The sequence below is a fragment of the Rattus norvegicus genome (assembly GCF_036323735.1).
Source record: "Rattus norvegicus strain BN/NHsdMcwi chromosome Y unlocalized genomic scaffold, GRCr8 chrY_unlocalized_3, whole genome shotgun sequence".
NCBI classification, from domain to species: domain Eukaryota; kingdom Metazoa; phylum Chordata; class Mammalia; order Rodentia; family Muridae; genus Rattus; species Rattus norvegicus.
In genome coordinates this window covers 109,781-133,559 of record NW_026947389.1, presented here as the reverse complement: position 1 = coordinate 133,559, position 23,779 = coordinate 109,781, and positions in this window count along the sequence as shown.

The following is a 23,779-nucleotide window of genomic DNA, read 5'->3' as shown; positions in this document are numbered from 1 at the left end:
CTTGTATAACTTATTAGAATACAGAAATGGTTTTCCTTCATGTATGTAATGAAGACAGTGTCTTTTCTAACAAGATATGTAGTAATATTGGCCTCTATAAAATTTAATATGTTCATACCTTGCCAAAACATCAACCACAATTACTTTTGAAATACTTCCTTTACTTACTCAGTGTTTTTTCTTAATATTGACTTTAAGATGCATTTAGTAAAATAAATATTGAGGAGGATGGAGGGAGGGAGGAGACTGAATGGGAGGGGAGGTAGAGAAGGGAGTGGGCTTTGGAGGAATTAGGTATAGGGAAAGCAGGGAAAAGAGAATTGAAGTCACAAGTGTGGGTTGCGCATCTCTAGGAAGTGCCAGAGATCTGAGAAAGGCGAGGCTCCAGGGTGTCTATTGGGGTGACTTTAGCAGTGGGGATACAGATCCTTAATTTGCCACTTCTGTAGCCAGGCATGACTCCCAGTGATTTGACAAAGACCAAAATCCATCCACAAAACATTCAATCTAAAATCAACACAGCCTACAAGACCTTCAGAGACAAAGATAGATAGAGCAGACATGGAAGGAACATCCAACCAATGGTTAGTGCAGATTGAGACCTACCCCATGGGCAAGCACCAATCTCTGAACTACTAAAGATACTCTATTGTGCTTGCAGACAGAATCCTAGCATAACTGTCCTCTGAGTGACTCCACCCAACAGCTGAGAGAAACAAGTGTAAAGATTCACCACCAAACACTAACTGGAGCTTGGAGAGTCTTTTGAAAAAAAATTGTGAAGCATCGAGGCTCTGATGATATGAAGGACTCCACAGGAAGTCCAATAGAGTCAACTCACAGAGACTATTGGCGTATGTCAAAGACTGAAGCGCCAACAAGAGAGTGATCGTGGACTGAACCTGAGCCCCCAGGACATAGGTAGGAAATGTGTAGCTTTGTCTTCTTACGGGTTCCCCCGGCAATGGGTGATGGCATCCCATGAAGTTGGAGCACTGATTTTGGCATGTAAAGTGAGTAAATAAATAAGTGAATTTTAAAGACACAGATGTCCCATCTACAGACAACATGTTTTGGGAAAACCCAATTCTAGTTGTTCAGTACCCACATGAAGACAAAGGCTGTGGAGTGCCTATGCCCTTTGAGGCCATAATCCTTTTCATTCTCTTCTTCCATCAGAGTCCCCTGGCTCCACCAGTGGTTTGGCTAGTGGATGTCTGCTTCTGTCTGAGTCAGCAGCTTAATGGAGTCTCCAAGAGGGAAGCCATGATAGACTCTTTTCTCCAAGCATAACAGATAATAGTGTCAGGGATCAGTGCTCATCCATGGGGTGGGTCTTAATCTGCACTAACCATTGGTTGATCATTCCTCACTCTCTGCACTATGCACGGCCCTTTCATTTCTTGTGGTCAGAATAAATATTGGGTCAAAAGTTGGTGTCTCTCTCACTCCATTTGGTTTGCTCTCTGGCTACAGGAAATGGCTTCTTCAGGTCCGTTTCACTAAGACTGTGAGTCTCAGCTAAGGAAACACCCACTGATTAATGGGCATCTCTTACCCCAGCTCTCTGCCTCTTTCTGGATATGACCTCTACCTCCACACTCCTATCCATCTAGGCTGTTGTGTCTGGCCTCAGTAGCAGAGGATGTGATCACAGAGACTACATAGGCAAGGTGAGGAAATACCTGTGGGGTCCCCTCCTACTCAGAGGAGAAAGGACTGGGGGAAGGATTGTGAGAGGGGTGAACTGGAGGAGGGCAGTGTGTAGCAGGTAAAGTGAATAAATAAACAAATAACTATGAATATAACTAAGTCTACATGAAGGTAAGAAGCAGGTGTGTGTGTGTGTGTGTGTGTGTGTGTGTGTGTGTATGTGTGTGTGGGTTGTAAGTAAGTAAGTAAATTTGAAGTAAAGATCAGGTGTGCATGCGTCTGTGTGTGTGAGTGTGTGTGTCTGTGTATATGTATGTGTTTCTGTGTGAATATATATATATATATATATATATATATATATATATATATATGAAAATAAGCAGGTGGGTGTGTGTTTAATATTAAATTATCACATTTGAGAAAACAGTGATCTATGCAGAAGACAGGAAAGCTTAGGCACTATATTTACAAAAAAATGGTGTTTGCTGAAGATGAAGAAATGATTCGATGATCAATAGCATTATCTCCTCTTCCAGAGAACCCTGGGACGATCCCTAGCTCCCGAGTGACAGCTCACAAGTGGCTGTAATTTCAGCATCACAGAATCTCACACCCTCTTCAACCTCCTGGATACTAGGCATGCATGTGCTGCACACGTGAACAAGCACGTCAAACTCTTACATATGTTCAACAAAAAGTTTAAAAACGGAAGAGCAGTTCCTGTTTCGCATAATTTGTTTTTCGTGAATATTCATGGTGATGATCACAGTCAAACAAACACTGTATTTATCTATAGTGCAATCAAAGCCACTAAAATTTAATGATCACGAGTCACATAAAATCTATTTATTTAAAAAAATTACAATAATAATTTGCAGTAATGAAATTAAATTTTTATCAATATACAAATTAATAAACATAAATATTCTCATATAGAGCTGAAAATAATACTTTCCACCTATGTGTTTGGCTTTTATAAATATTGCAGTTTGTGGTTAGTTTTTTCTTGGTTTTTGGAGGAGTTCATTTCCAGGTATTAGACCATAAACTGTATAAACTCATGCAGAATACACTACAGGAACTTAGGCTCTCTTGTGTTGAATCCAGGAAGGTTGCTATCTGTTTTCCTTCTTGTCTGATCAATTTTCTCTATGTACATTGCAAGGTTATATTTGTTCTTGGATTCTTCCACGTTTGTGAAGCTGACAGATGATAGATGATAAGTGGAGAATATTTAATTTTTGAAGATCATTTTTTGAAGCTATATCCTGATGTGTGCACTTACAATGTTGTAGATTTTCCAATGCGTGGCCAAATGAACAGCTATTCATGGACTAAACATGCCTTATAACTACTGTTCCTTTGTCTTTTTAAAGAAGAAGTCAAAAAGGGGTGGTGTTTAATATAAAGGACTCTGAGGGGGAAAACAGGAAGGAGGACAGCATTTGAGACATAAATAAATTAATAAAATAAATAAATACAAAATATAAAGCAGAAGTCAAACTATACAGGAATATCAAATTTAATTGATAGGAAACAGTATGGTTTTGTATCGTAACCTACTTCCTGGATTTTATTTAATTTAATCAATCTAATGACTAATACTCATAAATCAGAACGTTGACCAAATCATAATAGCAATGTTTCTAGAACTGAACACTTTCTATTCCCATATCCAATCCAGAAATCCAGTTGATATTTAGTTATTACATATCTTATGACATTCTATTCTGTTATAATTCATTACAATTTTTATCTTCTGTGACAACACCTTTGAAGATAAATAATTACTTAGCTAGAATGTTTTTAAATTCTGATTTACTCAGTGTTTTTTCTCTTTTAGGTTGAGATTATATGTACTAGACACAGATACCAAAAAGTGTTTTTTGCTTAGCTTATCACAGTTAATCATTAGGAAAATGACTGTCATCTTAACAACACCCAATTATGGAGCAATGAAATTATTTTAAATTATTTTCCTTTTGTAGTTAAAATATTTTAATGTATTTTTCTTTTGTATTTCCTTTTAAAATAGTAGAAGTAATAGGAGAATTACTTAAAGCCTATGGAAAGACTTTGTGTCTCTTCAAAATTTTAGGATTTGTTTTCAGCATCTCAGTCATTTTTTTACCAACATTTTGACCTGAATGGTCCTTACTGCATGTAAGTAGACTCAGAACAATGAGTCCGAGAAGAATATAATTATTGTCTTTCTTTTGGGTGACTGATACCTAAGACAATACTGTAGTTTTAGTGTCATGGTAATTTTTTTAATGTCTTCCATATTTTCAGCACACTTAAATGGAATTTTATTTTTGTTTCATTATAGTCATAAAGACTCAAGATTCTAATTTTATGTTATTTTATTTTCTTGTTGAATAGCAACCTGAACCTAATGATCTGACACTAGCTGAGTTTTATATTTATATTCTGTCACTTGTAAACCCACTTCAATTCCTGTATAATGTGTGCATGCATGATTTTGTGCGTGTGTGTGCGCTTGTGTGTTTGTACGTGTATTTGTACGTGTGTGTATGTGCATGTGTGTGTGTTTATCTGAAACTATGATATTAATGTTGAGAATCACCTGGCTGAAATTCTTTTCCACCGCCCTATTAGAAATCAAAAAGTGGAGGAAAGCCTACCCCTCTTCCAAAATCATAGGACCTAGGTGCCCAGAACTGAAGTATGAACTGTCCAAATGGTAAACAAAGCAGAGGCTAACAATTCACTGTCCTGAGAACTACTTAGCAGTTCCAGTCCAATGCAATGAATTTACATGTACTGAGGAATATGGAATTGTAGAATAATGAGCTGAGATCATTTACAAACAATTTCTGGAAGATTTTCAAAGAGCTAAGAATGGATACAGAGAATTTTCAAGGCCCCTGAAACATAGCATGTAGTTTACAATTGTTTGCAATTAAGCATGGTGGTGAATAAAGAGAACACTCTAAAACAAAGTAATGTTGTTTTTTTTTTAAGTTTGTTTCAAGACAGCCAGAAAGAGCACAGTGGTTTTGTTTTCTTTCTTTCACAGACTTTGCACCTTTTTGAAAGTGTATTTTGGGATCCTTAAATACCTATTTATTATCAGAACTTTCTTCAGACCCAGAGTTCTTCTCAGTGCTGTTTTGACTTCTCGGTTCCTTAAGCTATAGATGATGAGGTTCAGCATGGATATCACTGTGGTATGGAAGATGACCTAGAATATATCAACTCCTTGTGGGTGGTAAGATTTGGGCTTCAAGTAGTTTTGTCCCAACCCTACAAGGCAACCTAATCCACATGAAACAATTGCCAAAGAGGCACATACCTCAAAACTCATTTGATTGCATAGTAAAGCTGGGCCATATACTGGTAAAAGACCATGGTTGCCAATAGGCAGCACTCAGTTGTACCAAAAAGTGTGAAGAAAAACATGTGTGGCACATCCCTCCTGAGACATTCCTCAGATCTCACTTACAAGGCTCTAAATATCTTGGGTATGACAGAGCCAGTGTAACCAATTAACAGGATACATAACTTCACCAAAAAGAAATACATGGGGGTGTGTAGAGATGGACTAGTGTAGATAGCAAAGGCTATGAGAGTAGAATGAGGGAGAACAGGAGGAAGCATTCTCCAGGAACCTCAAAGTTATTGGCAATTGCAAAGCATTTGACAGACAAGACTTTTTCCTGCCACAAAGAGCAATTGACACAATTCACACTCATCTCCAGGAAGACAGCAGTAAGCCATTAGAAGGATTCTTGAAGATGAGAGATATTGATGTTTTAATACTTTTAGAAAATCAGTTACATCAGAGTCAAAGTCTTTCTCTGTAGACAAAAAATCAAAGCTTAGAAGTGATTTTTCTCACAGATTTTCATATCTAATACTTTCTCTCTTAACACCTGGGTATTTTCCAAAGTGTGCTAAGCATTGAGCCAAGTGTCCAAATATTTACAAAGATAGTGCAAGCTTGAATCCTGGCATTAGTGAACCTCAGGCAGAAGGTTTATCATGGGTCTGAGTCCAGTTTCACAAGCTGTATAAGCAATCATTCAAATTAAGGAAAAGAAAACCTTGAATGTATCTCAATTTTTTACCCATTCTTATCATTCACGAGTTATCAATGTTATGCTGAAAAACTGATCAACCCACACATTTTTATGTTTTCATGTTGCCATAGTTATAGTCTTTCCAACCACCCTGTGTGTGTGTTGGGCCCCGATTATTCTCTGATTGCTATTATGAATATTCAAACCCACACAATAAAGGTATCATTTCCTCACAACTCATTATTTTTGAAGATAAAGGAAAATAAAATAATCATTTGATAAATAAATTATTACTGGTTTTAATACATAGAATTAATGCAAGGCACATATCGATGTCTGCACAGTAACAAGGTCATCAGAGAAGCTTTTTAAGATGTGTAAAGTGAGCCATGAAAGTGAAGAAGGATCATCCACACAACACCATACCCCTCATGCCACAACCTTCAATATGAAAGCTTGTATTTGTAACTTAATAGTTCCTGTCTCTTTATAGAACATGTTTTCTTACCAGGAGTATCACTGCGTAGGCATTAAATTTCTGTTTTCTTAATATCGTTAATGATATTCTATCAACCAGACTATTGATTTAAATAAAGAAAACTAGAATAAAAGATGTATTATCTGGATATGTAGTCCAGGCTAACCTGAAATTCCTAATTTCTCTCCCTCATTCTCTTGAATGTCAGTATTCTAAGAGCAAGACATTGTGCCTGGCTTGATAGAATTTCCTTCCTATTCTTTCATCTGAACATCATAGAATTCCAACAAACTACCTGTATTTCTTTACACACAGTATCTTTACAGTTCATTCCTCTTTGTTCATTTTTGCATATGGCACCTGCTGTGTGCTTGCTTGGTTACTTACTTGGAAAACTGTTCACTTCCAGCACAGCCTTGTATGTGTTCAAATACCATCCTTCTCTTCTGTCTATAGTTACACTCTGTTTTTCACAATGTAACTGATAAGGTAGCTGTTAGCGCTGTGGTGGTGACTACTTTTCATCTTGTTCACATTGTAGCCTTATATGGAAACTGAGTATGGACTGCAAAGTTCTTATCATTATGTTTACCATCCTTAATAATCTCTGAGCTCTTGTGTAATGAGAAGCTCCAGTATTTAGCTTAGTTTGGTTCCTTGGGGATTCTGCCTTTCCCTTCCCATTATATCTTTTGAAGATATAATGTCCTCATATCCCTCAAATACTGGAATGTGGCAAACTCATATTTCTCACACTCTGATAACTTTTCCCTTCAAATGAGATGGCCTCTCCTGTCTTGAGTAGTGAATATGTCTTTTCTGAAGTTTGGGTTTTTTGCCAAAAGATACTCCACTCTTTCCTGACAAGAGTATAGTAGGAGATATCACCAGCCTCTTAGGCTCTCTTTCTATTCACTTGATATCATGAAACGTCAGAGGTATGTGAGTAGATCAGCAAATGGATGATCAACAAATCAAATGTGGGTTTCAGTATTTTCAAATTATAAATAAATAAACATGTTACATATGTTCATAAATACCATATAAGAAACACAACCACATGCACACATACACAAACACACACACACACACACACACACACAGAGAAAAACACACACTTTTATGCCACATCCACATTTGTGCCTATATATTCATGCAGAGAGAGAGACACAGGAAACACAATAGGGAAAGTGCACGTAGAGATTGTACATGAACTAAAATGTTAGTATAAATAACAATGAAGGATAACAATATTTGTTTACATCCTGCTTCACCATTTGGTCACTTATAAACAGAGCTAAGAAAAAAATGTATTCCCCATGAGTTTTCTTTTCTGTAAATACGTTAATTTCCCAAATCACTTAAGTTGATTGTGTGTGGAATGCTTGTCATCTACGTGCGTCATGAGCATGTGTGCACGTCTACCCACAAACATTTCAGATTTACATTTTATACACTCTGTTTTGGAGAATTTCTCACCATGTTACATAATTTTTGTTTCTATTCACTAATTGATAACTAGATAAATTTTATACTGGGGATAATGAAAAACACAGCTCCCCAAAACAACAACAACAACAAAAAAAGAAAAACAATACATAGTTTTCTTATGGGGGCAGGGGAAATAGTCAGGTATAATAGCTTATTAGATCTATTAGATTAGATCTGCCCATTCATGCAAAGTTATGAAAATCTAAGTGTAGAGAACATAGAGTAGACTTAAAGCTCAGACAATTATGAAGCAGGAGTGCTCTTGTAAATAACTGACAATTTAGTGGACTCTGCTCTTGTAGAAAAAATGCTTGAATCCATAGGATTCTATTGTGATGCATTTCACACTTATTTTGATGTACTGTAAGTATTTCTCCATATTAAATTAAAACAAACCAAAACAAATAAATAACCTTCCCACAGCCAACACAGAAATAGACTACATTTTTATTTGAAATATGTTTAAAGCAACTTCCTTTTCCTTAGTAGTTTCTGTATTTTTATTGGTAGCTTTCTAGAGAGTGAGGCCTTGCCACTCCCAGTAAAATTTTCAAAATATCAACTCAAGAACTAGCATGTTTTATTTACATTTGAATTTGTGCAATAAAAAATGATTCATGAGAAATCTAGAGGCTGGGATTTTTACTGTGATCTTTGTTGCAGAGACTGTAATTAATTCTTTACACAAAGCTTTGATTGTTGTTAGGTATGATACTGGCTTAAGTAAGTAAGGGACTGTTCATTCTCCCCCTTAACCACAGCTTCAATAGCCTTATATACATGTCTAAATTACCAGTACCATCCATGTTCATTGAACGGGACTTAAGCAAAATTAGAGTGCTGTTGGCTGTCACCAAGCTATTTATGCCACTGCCCTGCCCTTTTGGTTATCCTGCCATGTTGATCATTGTGTTTTACAGGCTTGATGTGAACAATCACTTGAAGCTGGCAAGACTGATGATTGTAATTACAGGTTATACTAGAAATTCGACCTGTGCCTGGCACATCTTGCTTTATAAGAATAGTGACTTTCTGATAGGCAGGAGGATGTAAAAGTTAAATTTGGTCTTAACTAAAAAAAGTAAATTAACTTTTTCCTGCTACAGCATCTTTAATTAACTGAAGCAAAATAAAATCTATTTACTTAATGTTGGGGAAACATCATTTAACAGTATAATCCATCTCCTTTTAAGTTATAAAAAGTCACAGATAGTTGGAAGCTGTCATACTCTGTAAAATTGGCATCAGGATAGTGACAAGGAAATATTCTCTGTTTTATGCAAATGCATAATAATAATAAACAAAATTATGTACCAAGCTTCATGCTTTAGGTAACTAATTGCATGCATTCAATTGTATCTAAGATAATTTCATATTAGCTAGGTATCAAGTGCTTTATAATTATGATTAAATTATTAATTAAATATTAAAATAAGCATACAAGAGTTACCAAGTAGACAGGGAAAATACAATATATTAGAATAGTCAAAAATATTTATTAAAATCCAAATGATGAAAAAATTGTATATATAAAAGCAGCCTGGAGTTATATGTCACCTTAAAGTGTCATAGTGTATTCCAGTGAGGTAGTTTAGCAGATAAAATTTCATGCCATGAAAAACCAAGAACCTAAATTTGATACCTACACATATATGTTTGAAAGACTTCTATATTCACCACATGACCAGAACACATAAAAGCTTACACAGAATATTAATAATGAGACTTATGAGAACAATAATAATAAGAAAAAGAAAAAACAAAACTCTAGGAACATTTTAAAGAAATAATGTATTGGCCTTAAAATAGGAAATTCAACACATTTTCTTTGTACATTTACTATTCAACTTTTACTTCATTCTATATGGAATAAAAATCACATCAGATGGATTGTATAAAGAAAGAGAGGACTGCAAACTGTAAAATTAATATAGTCATTGCAGGGAAAGAAACAGAAACTATCCCAAGGTTCGATAAGTAAACATTTAGAGGATTTACTGCATAATATTAACATATTTAATCCAACACATCTTACGATGAAAAAGAAAAGAAAGCTGGAAAATATAATGCCTGAATGTAGTCATAGCACCTAAAATGTGGCAAGATGTCTCAAATTCAAAGATACCATGAAATACATGAGAACATTATAAATAGTTTGATTTTATTATGGAATAAGTATTGTAGTGTTAGCTTAGTAGTTAAGAGCACTTACTGCTCAAAGAGCAAACATGTTCAGTTTCCAACACCCAGGAAGCCACTTGCAACCAGCTGTAAATGCAGCTCCAGGGGATCTGACAGCTCCTGGTCTCCCCAGGTGCCTGTGTTCATATGCACAAATCTATACATAGACATTCACACATAACAGATAATTAAAATAAAAAGATTAATGAATGTATTTTCTGCCAAAATTATAAATAGTAAGCCTTCTACATATGCAAACACAATTGATGCAATGTAATAAGAAAGGAGACAATTCGCAAATAGTACTTAGCGTAAACTAAGGATTAATGCTAACACAGTTCAGTAAGCATAAAATTCTAAACTTCACGAGTGAATTGCAATGTGGATGTTAAAAAGAAACTAGCATTTTAATTTTTGAGTAAACTATTTTATAAATTATATCATTTATTTACATTATTTCCATTGTACACTCTCCTGGTCCCTTCCCACAGTTCCTCATCCCATTCCACCTCTTCCTTCCCTGACTCCAAGAGGATATTCCCCAGATCCTACCAGGCACCATAATCCCTGTCGACTCAAGTCACTCAAGGGTTAGGCCAGACCAGCCAGTCCTCTGCTATACATGTGTCAGGAACTCAAATCACTTTGTGTATCCTTCCTGGTTGGTGGCACAGTGTCTGGGAAATCTCAGCGGTCCAGATTAGTTGAGACTGCTGGTCTTCCTACAGAGGTTGCCCTCTCCTTCAACTTCCTCAATCCTTCACCTAATTAAAGAACTGACAGAGACTGATAACTTTTTAAAATATATGTCCTATTTAATTTTTAATGGTATAGTATGGGTTTTAATATAAAATAGATGGAAATTTGGCAGTATTTATACAAGTATTGCATTAATTAACAGCCTTGACATCATTCCAACAACGTGTTTTGTAATTTGTACAAAATATAATGTAAATAATCACCATTGAGAACAGTGCCTGAGTCAGTGTCCATGCTGATTTTCTGTAGTAAACTTTAGTTAATGAAAATGAAAATTATCTGAATGCCACCATTAGGTTATTATTTAAGCAAATGAGTATACTACCATTTTTTAAATGCATGATGTTCCATGAAGAAATTCCCCATGAACATGTATTCAATATATATTTTAAATGAAAAACAAATGACAGAATTATGTAATCAAACTTCATAAACATAAGATTTACACATATTCTATAATTTTGTTAATGTAGAGTAAACCTACCTCAACAGCAGGGGAGGAAGTAGACAGAACACTGGGAGTTCTAGGTCAATTTGAACTACACACTGAGACATAATTTTAAAAACAAACATATCAGATTTGAAAGAATGTCTGTCAAAGTGTTCTTAGTGGTTACATTTGGAAGTTTTAAGAAAGCAAGTTATTCTTTGACAACACCATACATGCACAACACATGTATGGAAGCCCTCTAAACTCCCAATCTCCTATGTGCCCCAACCAACATACCTTTTTAGAACAAATCCCCATAGCACGTGCATGTCTTTTATCTTTTTTTGCTTCATGACTCCCTGGATATAACCTGAGCCTCTTCTGTGAGCATGGGCATGAAGCTATACACGTAAGAACCGGTAAGACACCCCTGGCTACATCATTTTCTATTCTCCAGCACTGCGCTTAGTTCTTTAAATAGGCAGGATCAATATTATATAGAGTCTATTGCGATAGATGTAACTATTATTTGTTACTGAGTGCCACAACTGTATCATGCTCAGAGGACAGATCCTCACTGATCTCCTTACCTATTAATTAGCCCTTGAAAGAAGCCAAGCCCTGCATATCACCTTATCTCTAAACTGGAAGTTATCTCCAATGGGTAATCATTTGAATGTGAAAACTTAGTTTTCTCCAAGGGAATCTAACTGGGTACATGAACTAATTTTAAACGTAGACTTCATATAAAGCACTAACGGAACTGAACATCATCTTTGGAGGATCCTTGTCTCATAATGGGTTAGGACTTTTTCTTTAAAATGTCTTTTTCCTTTTGTTACTTGTTTATTTATCTATTAATTGTTACTCTGTATGTTTTGTGTATATATTTTTTCCTGGTTTTATGTTTCCATGGAATTCCTGAGTGTGTGAATGGAAGTCTGGGTCTCTGTGTCTGTATCTGATATTTTTACCTTGTATTGGCTCTTTTCTATCTGCTTGTTTTGTTCTACTCCAGTTCATTAACTTTTATTTTATTTTTATCCCTTAAATAACTGTTTGTTTTCTAGTGAGTGTCAGAACAATGTAGATACAGATGACAGGAGAGGAATAGAAGAAAGGGGGTAATAGAGGGAAGGGAAATCATAATTCAAATATATTGCAACAGAAAGTCTAATTTTAAGAAAAGAATTTTAAAAACATACTTTTTAGTGCCTGTCTGCCCCCGTTTCTCAAAGTCTTAACTAGTTTCATATCAAAAGTTAATGAAAATATTTTAAACCCTTTCCAAATCACAGAAATTGATTTTATTAGAGCCGATCTGGAACTGCAACTATGGGAGTGAAGCTTCTATAGAGTTGCCATAATGCAGTAGGTGAGTCTTTAAATATTTTCAGAGACATTAATCCACTGAGGTTCAGTGGGAGTTTCACATGATGGATGTTACAAATTATGAATTGGAAGATATATATTTTTGATACTTCAGTTTTCATGAAACATTTCAAGATTAAATTAAAAGTTGTATGGGATACAATCATGGAATATGTATGTTCCTTTGAAATTTTCAAAATTAACCCAAATAATACTAAAATATCATTAATAAATCAGAACATATTGTATCCTAAGCCCATATCAACATGACAATTAAGAAATAGAAGTAGATGCGTATTAGTGGATAAAAGCTGTTTCTGGAGAGGCACTATAGTATTTCTGGGACAATTTCACTTTGTTGGTAGATGGGTTAAATCAAAGTCTGATAATGAAAGTCTTGCTGTAAAAGTCCATTCTCTCACTAAGGGACTCTCAAACCCTTTTGTATAGAGCACTAGCAGTTCAATCAATCATCTGAAGCAAATTTGGCAATGTCTTTATAACATTATAATTAATTTATAACATTATCATTACTTATAACATTATTATTACTAGTGTTCATCAACATCTATTCTTCAAGCAGAATACTTCTCATTTCATTCTTCAGTGTAACAAAATTCTAAATTCAATTTCATTTAAATTAGATGATGTTGGTGATGATGGCGTTGATAATGGTGTTCGGGGGACTGGGGGTGGTAGTGGTGGTGGTGGTGGAGGTGATTATGAAGAGGACGTTGAAGAGGTCAAGAAAGAACTTTTTGGACAGAAAACAAAGCCCTAACTATTTTCGATGTTTTCCGTATCTTTAGTGTGTATAAGATCGACAGTGAAAAATAATCTATTGTAAGTGCTATCTTGGAAAGGAAGAGGTTTAATCTCATCAATAGTCCACAAACCAGAAGAGAAAGCAAATTTTGGCATGAGAAATTTATATGTATTCTCACATGAAACCCTTACCATAATTATAGCAATGAATCAATATAATTGTGTGAATTAGCAAATTGCCTTTCATAGTTTAAGTAATTAATATAAAGTGATCATGTACAGAGTGAAATCCATGGCTCTCGGACCAAAGCCCATGGATTTAATATCTTGTTGTCCTAGGATTTTAAAAATGAATGACATAATTGATGGCAATGTACTACCCTGAAATTCTTACCATATAAGTGACAAAGACACCATATTATATGCTGTGTATCAGGTTAGACTTTTTTCATTCATATGTATTCAGAGTTTCAAAGAGTAAAATGGTTGAGGTTAAGAACAGGGCATTTTTCGGTTTGCATTTAAATCTCTAGTGTGCAGTTTGGTTTTGGTGCATCATTACACAGTGTTTCATTTCATCTTATTTGAACAGGTAATATAAGGTAACTGTACAGATTAATGAGCCTCAGTTCTATATTTCCATAATGCAGACACCATGCACTGAATTAATGTAACTACTTTTTTTTTTCACTGACTTTCCTGCAACTTACCAAAAGTTAAGATACTGTATTCTACTTTTAGGGGGAAAATTGAGTTCCATAGGATATCAAAATCCTTAATAGATTTTCAGAATTTTTTCTCATTTTAGAAATTTTATTTATTCTTCATACATGTATGTACAATGTACCATGATCACACCTATCATTAGTATGGTTCTACTCCCCCCAGATACATTTCCTTTCCAGTTTCATCTTCTTTGTATTTTCCATTTTTCTTTTCTTTGAAATCCATTTGTTCAGTGAGTACTCACTACTGGGATGTTCTCTAATCTTGTTGTCTTAATCATGTGCAGAACATGTGCATAAGAGTGTAGCTGAGGGGGTCGGGGATTTAGCTCAGTGGTAGAGCACTTGCCCAGCCAGCGATTGGCCCTGGGTTTGGTCCCCAGCTCCGAAAAAAAAAAAAAGAAAAAAAAGAAAGAGTGTAGCTGAAGTGAGACCATCGGTCCAATAATTGTGTCATGTCCAGAAGTCACAATTGCATCCTCCCTCCCATCACGTTCTGCCTTCTCCTTTTAGGCAATGTTTCCCCAGCCTTATGCTCAGCATTCTTCTTCTCACGCTCTTAGCACGTATATACGTTACACATATCTGCACTAATTGCAGCACAGTACACGTATACTTTTCTCTGACCACGGCTCATGAAAGCTGTAATCTATGGACAAAAACAATAAGAATTGTAGGGCAGTTTTACAACATGGCCATTTAGCAAAACAGGAGTAGTAGAATCCTCTCTACAGCCATCTGAGACATGGGAAAACTTTGACCGTGTTTATAACATGACATCTGACTTTCCTTCTATAGAAGAGGCTTCAAAGTCACACAAACAGTAGTTGCCTACTTTCATAAGATTAAGGCATTTGTCCTCACATTTCTGTTTCTTTCAATTGGGACAATGATATCTAGCTTCATCAATATCCGTGCCAATGATGTAATTGTGCTCATTTTATGGTTACATAAAGGTCTATTGCCTATATATGTTATTTATCCAATTTTGTAACATGGATATTGTGAACTGTGAGAAGATAAACTCATTTAATGTAGGTATCACAGAAATATACAGGTAGATTCCTACAGGTACATATTTCATTAGTGGTACTACTGAATCACAAATGATTTCAGTTTTTAGTTTCTATATCATTTTCTATAATAGTTATATTAAAATTTAGTCTGAGCAACTGTATACCAGGGTACATTTTCAAGCAACACAGTATAATCATTGTCATTTGTATTTATACTTAACCAATGATTTGTGGGTTTAGTATTTTTCATGTACATTTTGATAATTATTGTGCAATTATTTTAAGCATTTGTTCTAGTGTGTAATATATTTCTGAAGAATAAGGTATATTGGGTCTTATGCTATGGATATGATCCCTATGTCAGATAAAGAGTTGGAAAACACCTTCTTTTATGATAAGGTAAATTGCATCATCATTGCACTGATTCTTCTGCTGAGTTTCAAGTGCTGTTCATGCATATATATATATATATATATATATATATATATATATATAAACTAGAAATATCTATGGGAAGGTGAAGGAGAGGAAAATGTAAGACCAAAAATATGTTAAATGCTATATATATATATATATATATATATATATATATATATATATGGAATCTTCAGTTCATGTATTTGTTCATGATAAAAAGCATGTTATTTAATGGGAAATAAGTTTTATGTTAACGACTCTAGCTCAATCCTCAATACTCAGTTATATTTCTTTTGCCCACTGTCCTCGTTTGGCATAGCTATGTGTGCCTTCTGAAGAAAATTGCATTCCCAGACCTCTATTTATGACCTCTGGTGGTAAGGAGAGAGAAGCTAAACAGCTATCCAAGAGGAAGTCCACAAATTAAGATTGGATTCAGAGCACAGTATTTATCTACAGTGAGACTATAATCTAGGAGATTACTGTTAAAGAAATAGCAAATTGTTTAATATTTTTTTTAATTTCCATACCAAACGCTGTCACTCCCTTGTCACTTCCTCAGAGTTCTGTCCCAATCCTCTTCTCTCCAAAGATGATGACACGACTTGTTATGGCCCCAACTCTGAAACATCAAGTCTCTACAGAATTAGGCACATTCTCTCCAACTGTAGCCCGACAATGGAAACCTGTCTGGGAACAGATTCCTCAGTCAGGCTACAACTTTCAGGACTTCCCCCACTCAAGTTTTTTGCGGAAGCCGCATGAAGATTGATCTACCTGTCTGCCACATATGCACCAGGGGCCTAGGTCCACCCTGTGCATGATCTTCGGTTGGGGGCTCAGGCTCTAAGAGTTCCCCGTGGTCTAGGTTAGTTGACACTGTTGGTATTCGTGTGCAGTTCCTATTGCCTTTTGGGCCATCAAACTGTCCACAAGCTCCATCCATTGTTTGGCTGTAGGTGTCTGTATCTCTCTGAGTCAGCTCCTGGGTGGAGTCTCTCAGTACAACATGCTCCTATGTGCAAGTGTAACACAACAACATTAATAATGCCATGAATTGGTGCTTGGCCATGGGATGGATCTCAATTTGCACTGGCAATTCACACAGTCGCTGATTTTCTTTTAGATTTGACAAATTTTGCATAGATTGCTTTGTGGGTGTACTTGTATCTTTAACCCTCCACTGGTGATCCTTCCTGGCTACAGGAGTTGACCACTTCATGTTCCATATCAACAATGTGAGTCACAGCTTAGGAACCCCCATAGATTCGTGGATACCTCCCTTATCCCAGGACTCTTTCTCATCCTGGAGATTTCCCCTATGTCCTCATCCCCATAAGTTCAAGATTTCCTTTCCTTCTCATAACTATCTGGCCATATCTCCTGTCCCTTCCCACACATAATCCATTCTTTTCTCCCTTCCTTCTCCCATCCAGTTCCTTCCCTCAATCTCCCTCCAAGACTATTTTATTCCCCATTCTAAATGAGATTCAAGCATCTGCACTTGAGCCTTTCTTCTTGTTTATCTTCTTTGGATCTATGAGCTTTATGGAGGATATTCTGTAGTTTATGGATATTATGAACTTATAATTGAGCAATTTCAACAAGCCTGCTGAATCATATTTTTATAGTAGTATATCAACATTGAAATTATAGTTCAGTAAGAGTGAATGTCAGGAGGGGCAAAAATTAAGCAAAAAGCAACTTAAACATCGATCAAATCACATAATTTACCAGTTGATATTCTTATAATAATAATACTCTACCACCATAAGTAATTGTTACCTCTCAGGCGATTTTTTAAATGATACCAAAATTGGCAGGTAAGTGATTTTTTTACCAAATAATTATGGTTTTTTTGACTAAGATCAAATAAGATAAATATATTGTTTTGATATCACTTACTGGCATTTTTTCTCAAACATGATGTATATTGCATTAAAGGTTAAGGTATTATCCTACCTCCGAAAAAAAAAGAAAAAAAATTACGATATCAGTTTTAAATTTTAATATTTATTTTAACCAAACCTATAAAGTAACAGGTTGCCTTATGTCATGTTTGTAGACATTCAACTTCTTCCTTCCTTCCTACTTTTTCCCCATGCCCACTATGTCCCTAACACTTGCACTATTCTGTCTGTATTATTCTTACTTTTACATTCATATTCCACATGTTCAATAACATCCAACCCATACTGTTTAAAACCCTACTCTCTAATTTCTTGAGATCCATTCCAGTTTAATGAACTCAAACCACTAACTGCTTCACATAAATACAAGTATAAGAAAATGAGATTCTATTATCTACATTGGAAAGAACACATGGTATTTGCCTTTCTGAGTCTTTGTTACCTTACTTGGTATATTTTCTAGTTGTATCTATTTTCCTGAAACCATCATAGTTTAGTTTTCCTAGGGGTGAATGAAATACCATTGTGTATATAGTGTCAATCTTGCCTATCTACCTATCAATGAATATTCCTTACTATTCTCAATAAAAAAACAATAGATTTCTTTATGAATAACGATGAGAAATCTCAGATACATAAGTCAAGATTCATTACTGACAAACTAAGACAAAAATTTTGAAAGATAAATATAATAACATCTTTGTGTTTATATTAACTAGAGATGTGTAGGTTGATAACGTAGTATCCATAGTATTTTATACTAATTAAAAATGGAGAATATTTAATAATTTAGAGAAGGTTTGTAAAATTGTCCATCATTAAGTGATATTTCCACTAAAAATTTAATCTTTTTATAAAATATTTTGATATATATATGTATATATACATATTTAATTTACCTGCAAAATAAAGCACATTAAAAAGTTACTGGAATAAAAATCAATAAGAAATCCAAAGACCTGTTATATGAATAAACAGCAGACTAGGAATTATTGAAAACCTCTCCAGTTAAATTAAGAGACTTAGAAAGGAGTTAGCATTTTAATTGAAATACACATGTTGAACAAGATACAATAAAATCCTGAAACTCTAGCAAGATGGTTACAATGCATTCCTATCTGCTAAGGTTTCATCACACACATGGTACATGAAGAGAATGTATATATGATAAATATTTATTCATAATTAACATTATAACTTTCTTCATAAACTCAAGCAGACATGTATCTATTTTGTTGCTTAAAAAGTATGTACAAACTACGGCTTTTGATAATAACACTAATATTTCAAAACTATCATGTAAACATGCTAAGATTTTAATACAAAAGCCAGAGGTTTCAGAGCAACAATAGAATCTTAAGATGAAAAAGAAAAATGTTCTACGTACATAGACATGCATAATGAAGTCCCCAGCTAACCAATACCAGAGGGGTCAAATTTATTGTCCTATATATTCCATAGAATTATCTGTCCCAGTTCATTATCCCTTAGCTCACTTTTTCCTTATCTTTCTCTGTTTCTTATCTTCTCAGAGCAGGTTGTATTTCTCACAAAATTTGTTCAAATCATCTGATCTTCACTCCAACAAAAAGAAGCTGTATACTTTAGAGGAAAAACCAATTAAAGGTTCTCATTCTTTATTGTGCACCATTTTAGATTAGATTTTGTATGCTTAATAGACATCTACACCTCAATGATGTCCTTTCAAGATTGGTCTGAAATCCACCCTTAATTAACAATGTAAAAGCCCTTTAGCTAATCACAGAAAAGCCTTCAAAGTATATTTATTTGGGTTTATTTAATAAAAATTCAGCTTGTAGTTTAAGCATAATAGTGATGGAAACATCTTTTCATGCATTTTCAGTGCCTTCACATTATTTTATAGCTAAAATATTGCATTAGACTCAAGATAAAATTGTTAACATCTTACTAAAATAAAATGAAAATTTTTTTCTTTGTATAATACAGAACTTATAATTGAACTTTTTTCGAGACAGTGTTTCTTTTGTATCCCTGGCATTACCAGAACCCTCTCTTTCCCTTTCTCTGTAGACCAAGCTGGCATTGAATTTGAGTTCTTCTGCCTGCTTCTACCTCCCCAGTGCTAAGATTAAAGGCCTGTGCCACCACACCCAGTGCTTTCTACATCTTTAACAAGCTCTTGTCTGATTATATTCCTAATCTTATTAAGTCAGTTCCCTAGAAGTACCTATAAGAAATCCAATAACAACATCATATTTTGCACACCTAAATCCATCATCCTGAGTTACTGATTGATCTAGTAATCTAACAAGCTCTCTGAGGGAACTGAAAACAACAAATAATTGCTTTCATTACAGGAATAAAGAAAAGGCCTTCTCACTGCACAATCTCATGATATCATGGAACAATTCTTCCAACATTACAAAGTGAAATCTCATAAAAATCCCTGTACCTGAAGCCACAGTTTCTTACCTTGTGTTTGGTTGTGCACACTATGACTGCCATTTCATTATAACCAGGTTGAACCAAAAGGTATTCTCTGCCCCAAGGATCCATTTCTATTATATTGTCATAATCAGCCATGTTCATTTAAATTTAACCACCTAGCACACCAATGTGAGGATTTATAAAATACCCAACAAAAAACTGGGAAGAAATGCTACAAAAATAAATTCATGCCTAACAAAGAAACAGAATGTCTTTTACTTGTTGTAACACAGCGTCTATACATTTTCATTGTATTGATTGGTTCTGGGTATATTTGCAAGCCAATAAAATTGTATTTAAATCAGGAAACAACTTGTGAGATTTAGTTCTGTCTATTCCATAGCCTATGAACACTAAATTTAGATATCAATAGATATTAATAGAGAGCAATTTTCCATGTTGTGTCATTTCACTGTTTCTCAGATTTTTTTGTATAATTGAAACAGTATAGCTAAAGCTTGTTATTTAATATTTTCCCACTCCATTTCAATTTCTACTGTAATTCTGAATGATAAGTCTAACTGGAATCTGATTACATATATTGGCCCCATACTTATTTTCCTTAAAATCATGAAGCAAAGTTTTATATGCTAGAAAGTATACTTTGGGAGGATATTTTTTTTTATTAACTTGAGTATTTCTTATATACACTTCGAGTGTTATTCCCTTTTCCAGTTTCCAGGGAAACATCCCCCTCCCCCCTCTTGTTGTTTATGGGTTTTCCCCTCCCCATCCTCCCCCCCTTATCGCACTCCCCCCAACAATCGAGTTCACTGGGGGTTCAGTCTTAGCAGGACCCAGGTCTTCCCCTTCCTCTGGTGCTCTTACTAGGATATTCATTGCTACCTATGAGGTCAGAGTCCATGTATAGTCTGTAGGTAGTGGTTTAGTAACTGGAAGCTCTGGTTGCTTGGCATTGTTGTACATATGAGGTCTCGAGCCCCTTTGAGCTCTTCCAACTCTTTCTCTGATTCCTTCAACGGGGGTCCTATTCTCAGTTCAGTGGTTTGCTGTTGGCATTCGCCTCTGTATTTGCTGTATTCTGGCTGTGTCTCTCAGGAGTGACCTACATCCGGCTCCTGTCAGCTTGCACTTCTTTGCTTCATCCATCTTGTCTAATTGGATGGCTGTATATGCATGGGCCACATGTGGGGCATGCTCTGAAAGGGTGTTCCTTCTGTGTCTGTTTTAATCTTTGCCTGTCTATTCCCTGCCAGGTGTATTCTTGTTCCCCTTTTCAAGAAGGCGTGAAGCATTCACATTTTGATAATCCGTCTTGAGTTTCATTTGTTCTAGGCATCTAGGATAATTCAAGCATTTGGGCTAATAGCCACTTATCAATGAGTGCATACCATGTGTGTTTTTCTGTGATTGAGTTACCTCACTCAGGATGATATTTTCCAGTTCCGACCATTTGCCTACAAATTTCATAAGGTCATTGTTTTTGATAGCTGAGTAATATTCCATTGTGTAGATGTACCACATTTTCTGTATCCATTCCTCTGTTGAAGGGCATCTGGGTTCTTTCCAGCTTCTGGCTATTATAAATAAGGCTGCGACGAACATAGTGGACCATGTGTCTTTTTTATATGTTGGGGCATCTTTTGGGTATAAGCCTAAGAGAGGTAGGGCTGGATCCTTAGGCAGTTAAATGTCCAATATTCTGAGGAACCTCCAGACTGATTTCCAGAATGATTGTACCAGTCTGCAATCCCACCAACCTTGGAGGAGTGTTCCTCTTTCTCCACATCCTCGCCAGCATGTGCTGTCACCTGAGTTTTTGATCTTAGCCATTCTCACTGGTGTGAGGTGAAATCTCAGGGTTGTTTTGATATGCATTTGGGAGGACATTTTAATGGAAATTTAGTTCATCCCTTTTCATTAGTTGTTTCTGAATGACTTTATTATTTACTAATTTGTTTTAGACTTTTAGAAGTATTATATTGTTGTGTGTGTGTGTGTGTATGTACATACATATGTATATGTGATAGTTTAAATCTAATTTGACGAGAGAAAGTTGCTTGAGTGTTATTAATAATTTATGGACACAGTGACTTTTTGTATATGCTGTGTATATAACCTTGAAAATATGTACTGTATGTTTCTCCAAGAGCAATGATCAAATATGTATACTAGATCAAGCATACTAATTTCAGTTTTAGCTTTTTCCACACTAATTTTATCTCATTAGATGTCAAGAAAGAAATAAACGGAAGCATGAATCATCTCTTTACTCCAAATATAGGTAGACTCAATGATATATCTTGCTTTTGTACATGATTGCTCACCTTTAGTTCATAAATTATATATTTAATTTGCTCTATTTATATTAGAAATGTGTGGCATATTGTATATAGGTATTCGTTGATAATTTCCTTCTGTCAACAAACATTAGGAATAAAGGATTTGTAAACATTATTACAAATTCTAAGATCATCCAGCTTCTTCCATAGTCAAATACCAAAATGCATAAATATCATAAACATTTTGTAATTTTAACTATTAACAGAAGTATTTGATGTACCATTCCTATAAAAATATTTTGATATTAACCATTAAAATTTTTCAAGGCGTAGTATAACTATTAATAAAGGTAATTATAGTCAAATTGTTAGTATCTTTGAATCACAAATGATGTCAGTATTTTACATAGCCAAATATGCATAAACATGTAATTTTACACCTGGATTCCATAAACGTACATTGATACATTTCCACTCAAATCACCTGGGTCCAAGTTACACGCATTCTCACAATTACACTATTACGCACACACACACATTCGTACATTCTTGTAATTACATACTTACACAGACATACTTACTTCCATATGCATATGGACCAAAAGACCAAGCACCAGTGCAGAAAAATGAGTTCCAATCTTTATTACATAGAGAAAGAAATCGCTTCTATCCTTTTAATGCTAAGTGAATTAAACCCAAGTTTGTAAGAGAAAAGGCTTGTTCCTTTTAATAAGAGTGAGCCTGAGTTGCTATTATGAAATAACCTTTTCTGTCCTACTATAAGGAGAAATATGCCTGCACCTTCTGTTCTTTCCAGCGTCTTCTCTTTTCCTCTTCTTCTCTGCATTCTGCATATTACTCTCTTATGTTACCTATAGTCTCTATGTTATTCTTCTCTACATTTCTTCTTAGACCAGATATTTTTGACTCAGTTCTACTAAGCTCAGTTCTCCTTAGCTCAAAGCTGACTTTTCAGCTCAGCCCCTCTCCAGCTCAGTCCATCTGTCTCTGTCCTTCCAGTTCAGTCCTTTTCTCTCAGTCCTTCTGTGTGTCTTTTCTTTCTCCTCAATACATAAACATATTTCAGAATACATGATCACGTGTTACAAAGTTCATCACTAGTTCATATGAAAGATCAAACCATAAATTGTAATACAATTTACAACCGAGAATTTTTATATGAATATCCATCAATTATAATTATCTGGCTAAACATTCATCACTAGGGTGAGCTCTACAGGTTCACTGAATATCTAAAACCATAGTTTATAGAGAAATTATTTCCAGACAAACCCAGTAAATATCTTATCCTCTGTCCTTGCACCTGTAACAAACCGTTTGTTCTCTTTTTGTGACTCTTGATAACTGTTTTGCAACCTCTTGGAATGTGTTCTGAGTAGGAGAAAGTCTGTTTATTATCTCAGAACAATTAACTGGTGACACCTGGGAGACTGGCAGAGTTCTCACTGCAATTTTGATTATTACAAAGAGACTTATAGCAGTCCCACTATTAAAGAGCTTAATATCCATTGATATAATTTTAGGAATTATTGTAGAATCATTATTAAGACTAAATAATTCATCTATTTGTCTGTATAGCATCACTACAGGACAGTACAACTTCATAGACCTGTAGAGATCTGCTCCAAAGGGGTGTGCTCTTACTCAATGATTGTTATATATGTCTAATAATAACAACATGAATAGCATTTCAATAGCAGGAAGCTTTCCCAAAATGAATCCCTTACTGCCTTACTTTTAAGGGCAAACCAGTTGTGGATTATAAAATAATCCAAGGCTATCCATATGAGGATGATCACCTGCTAGT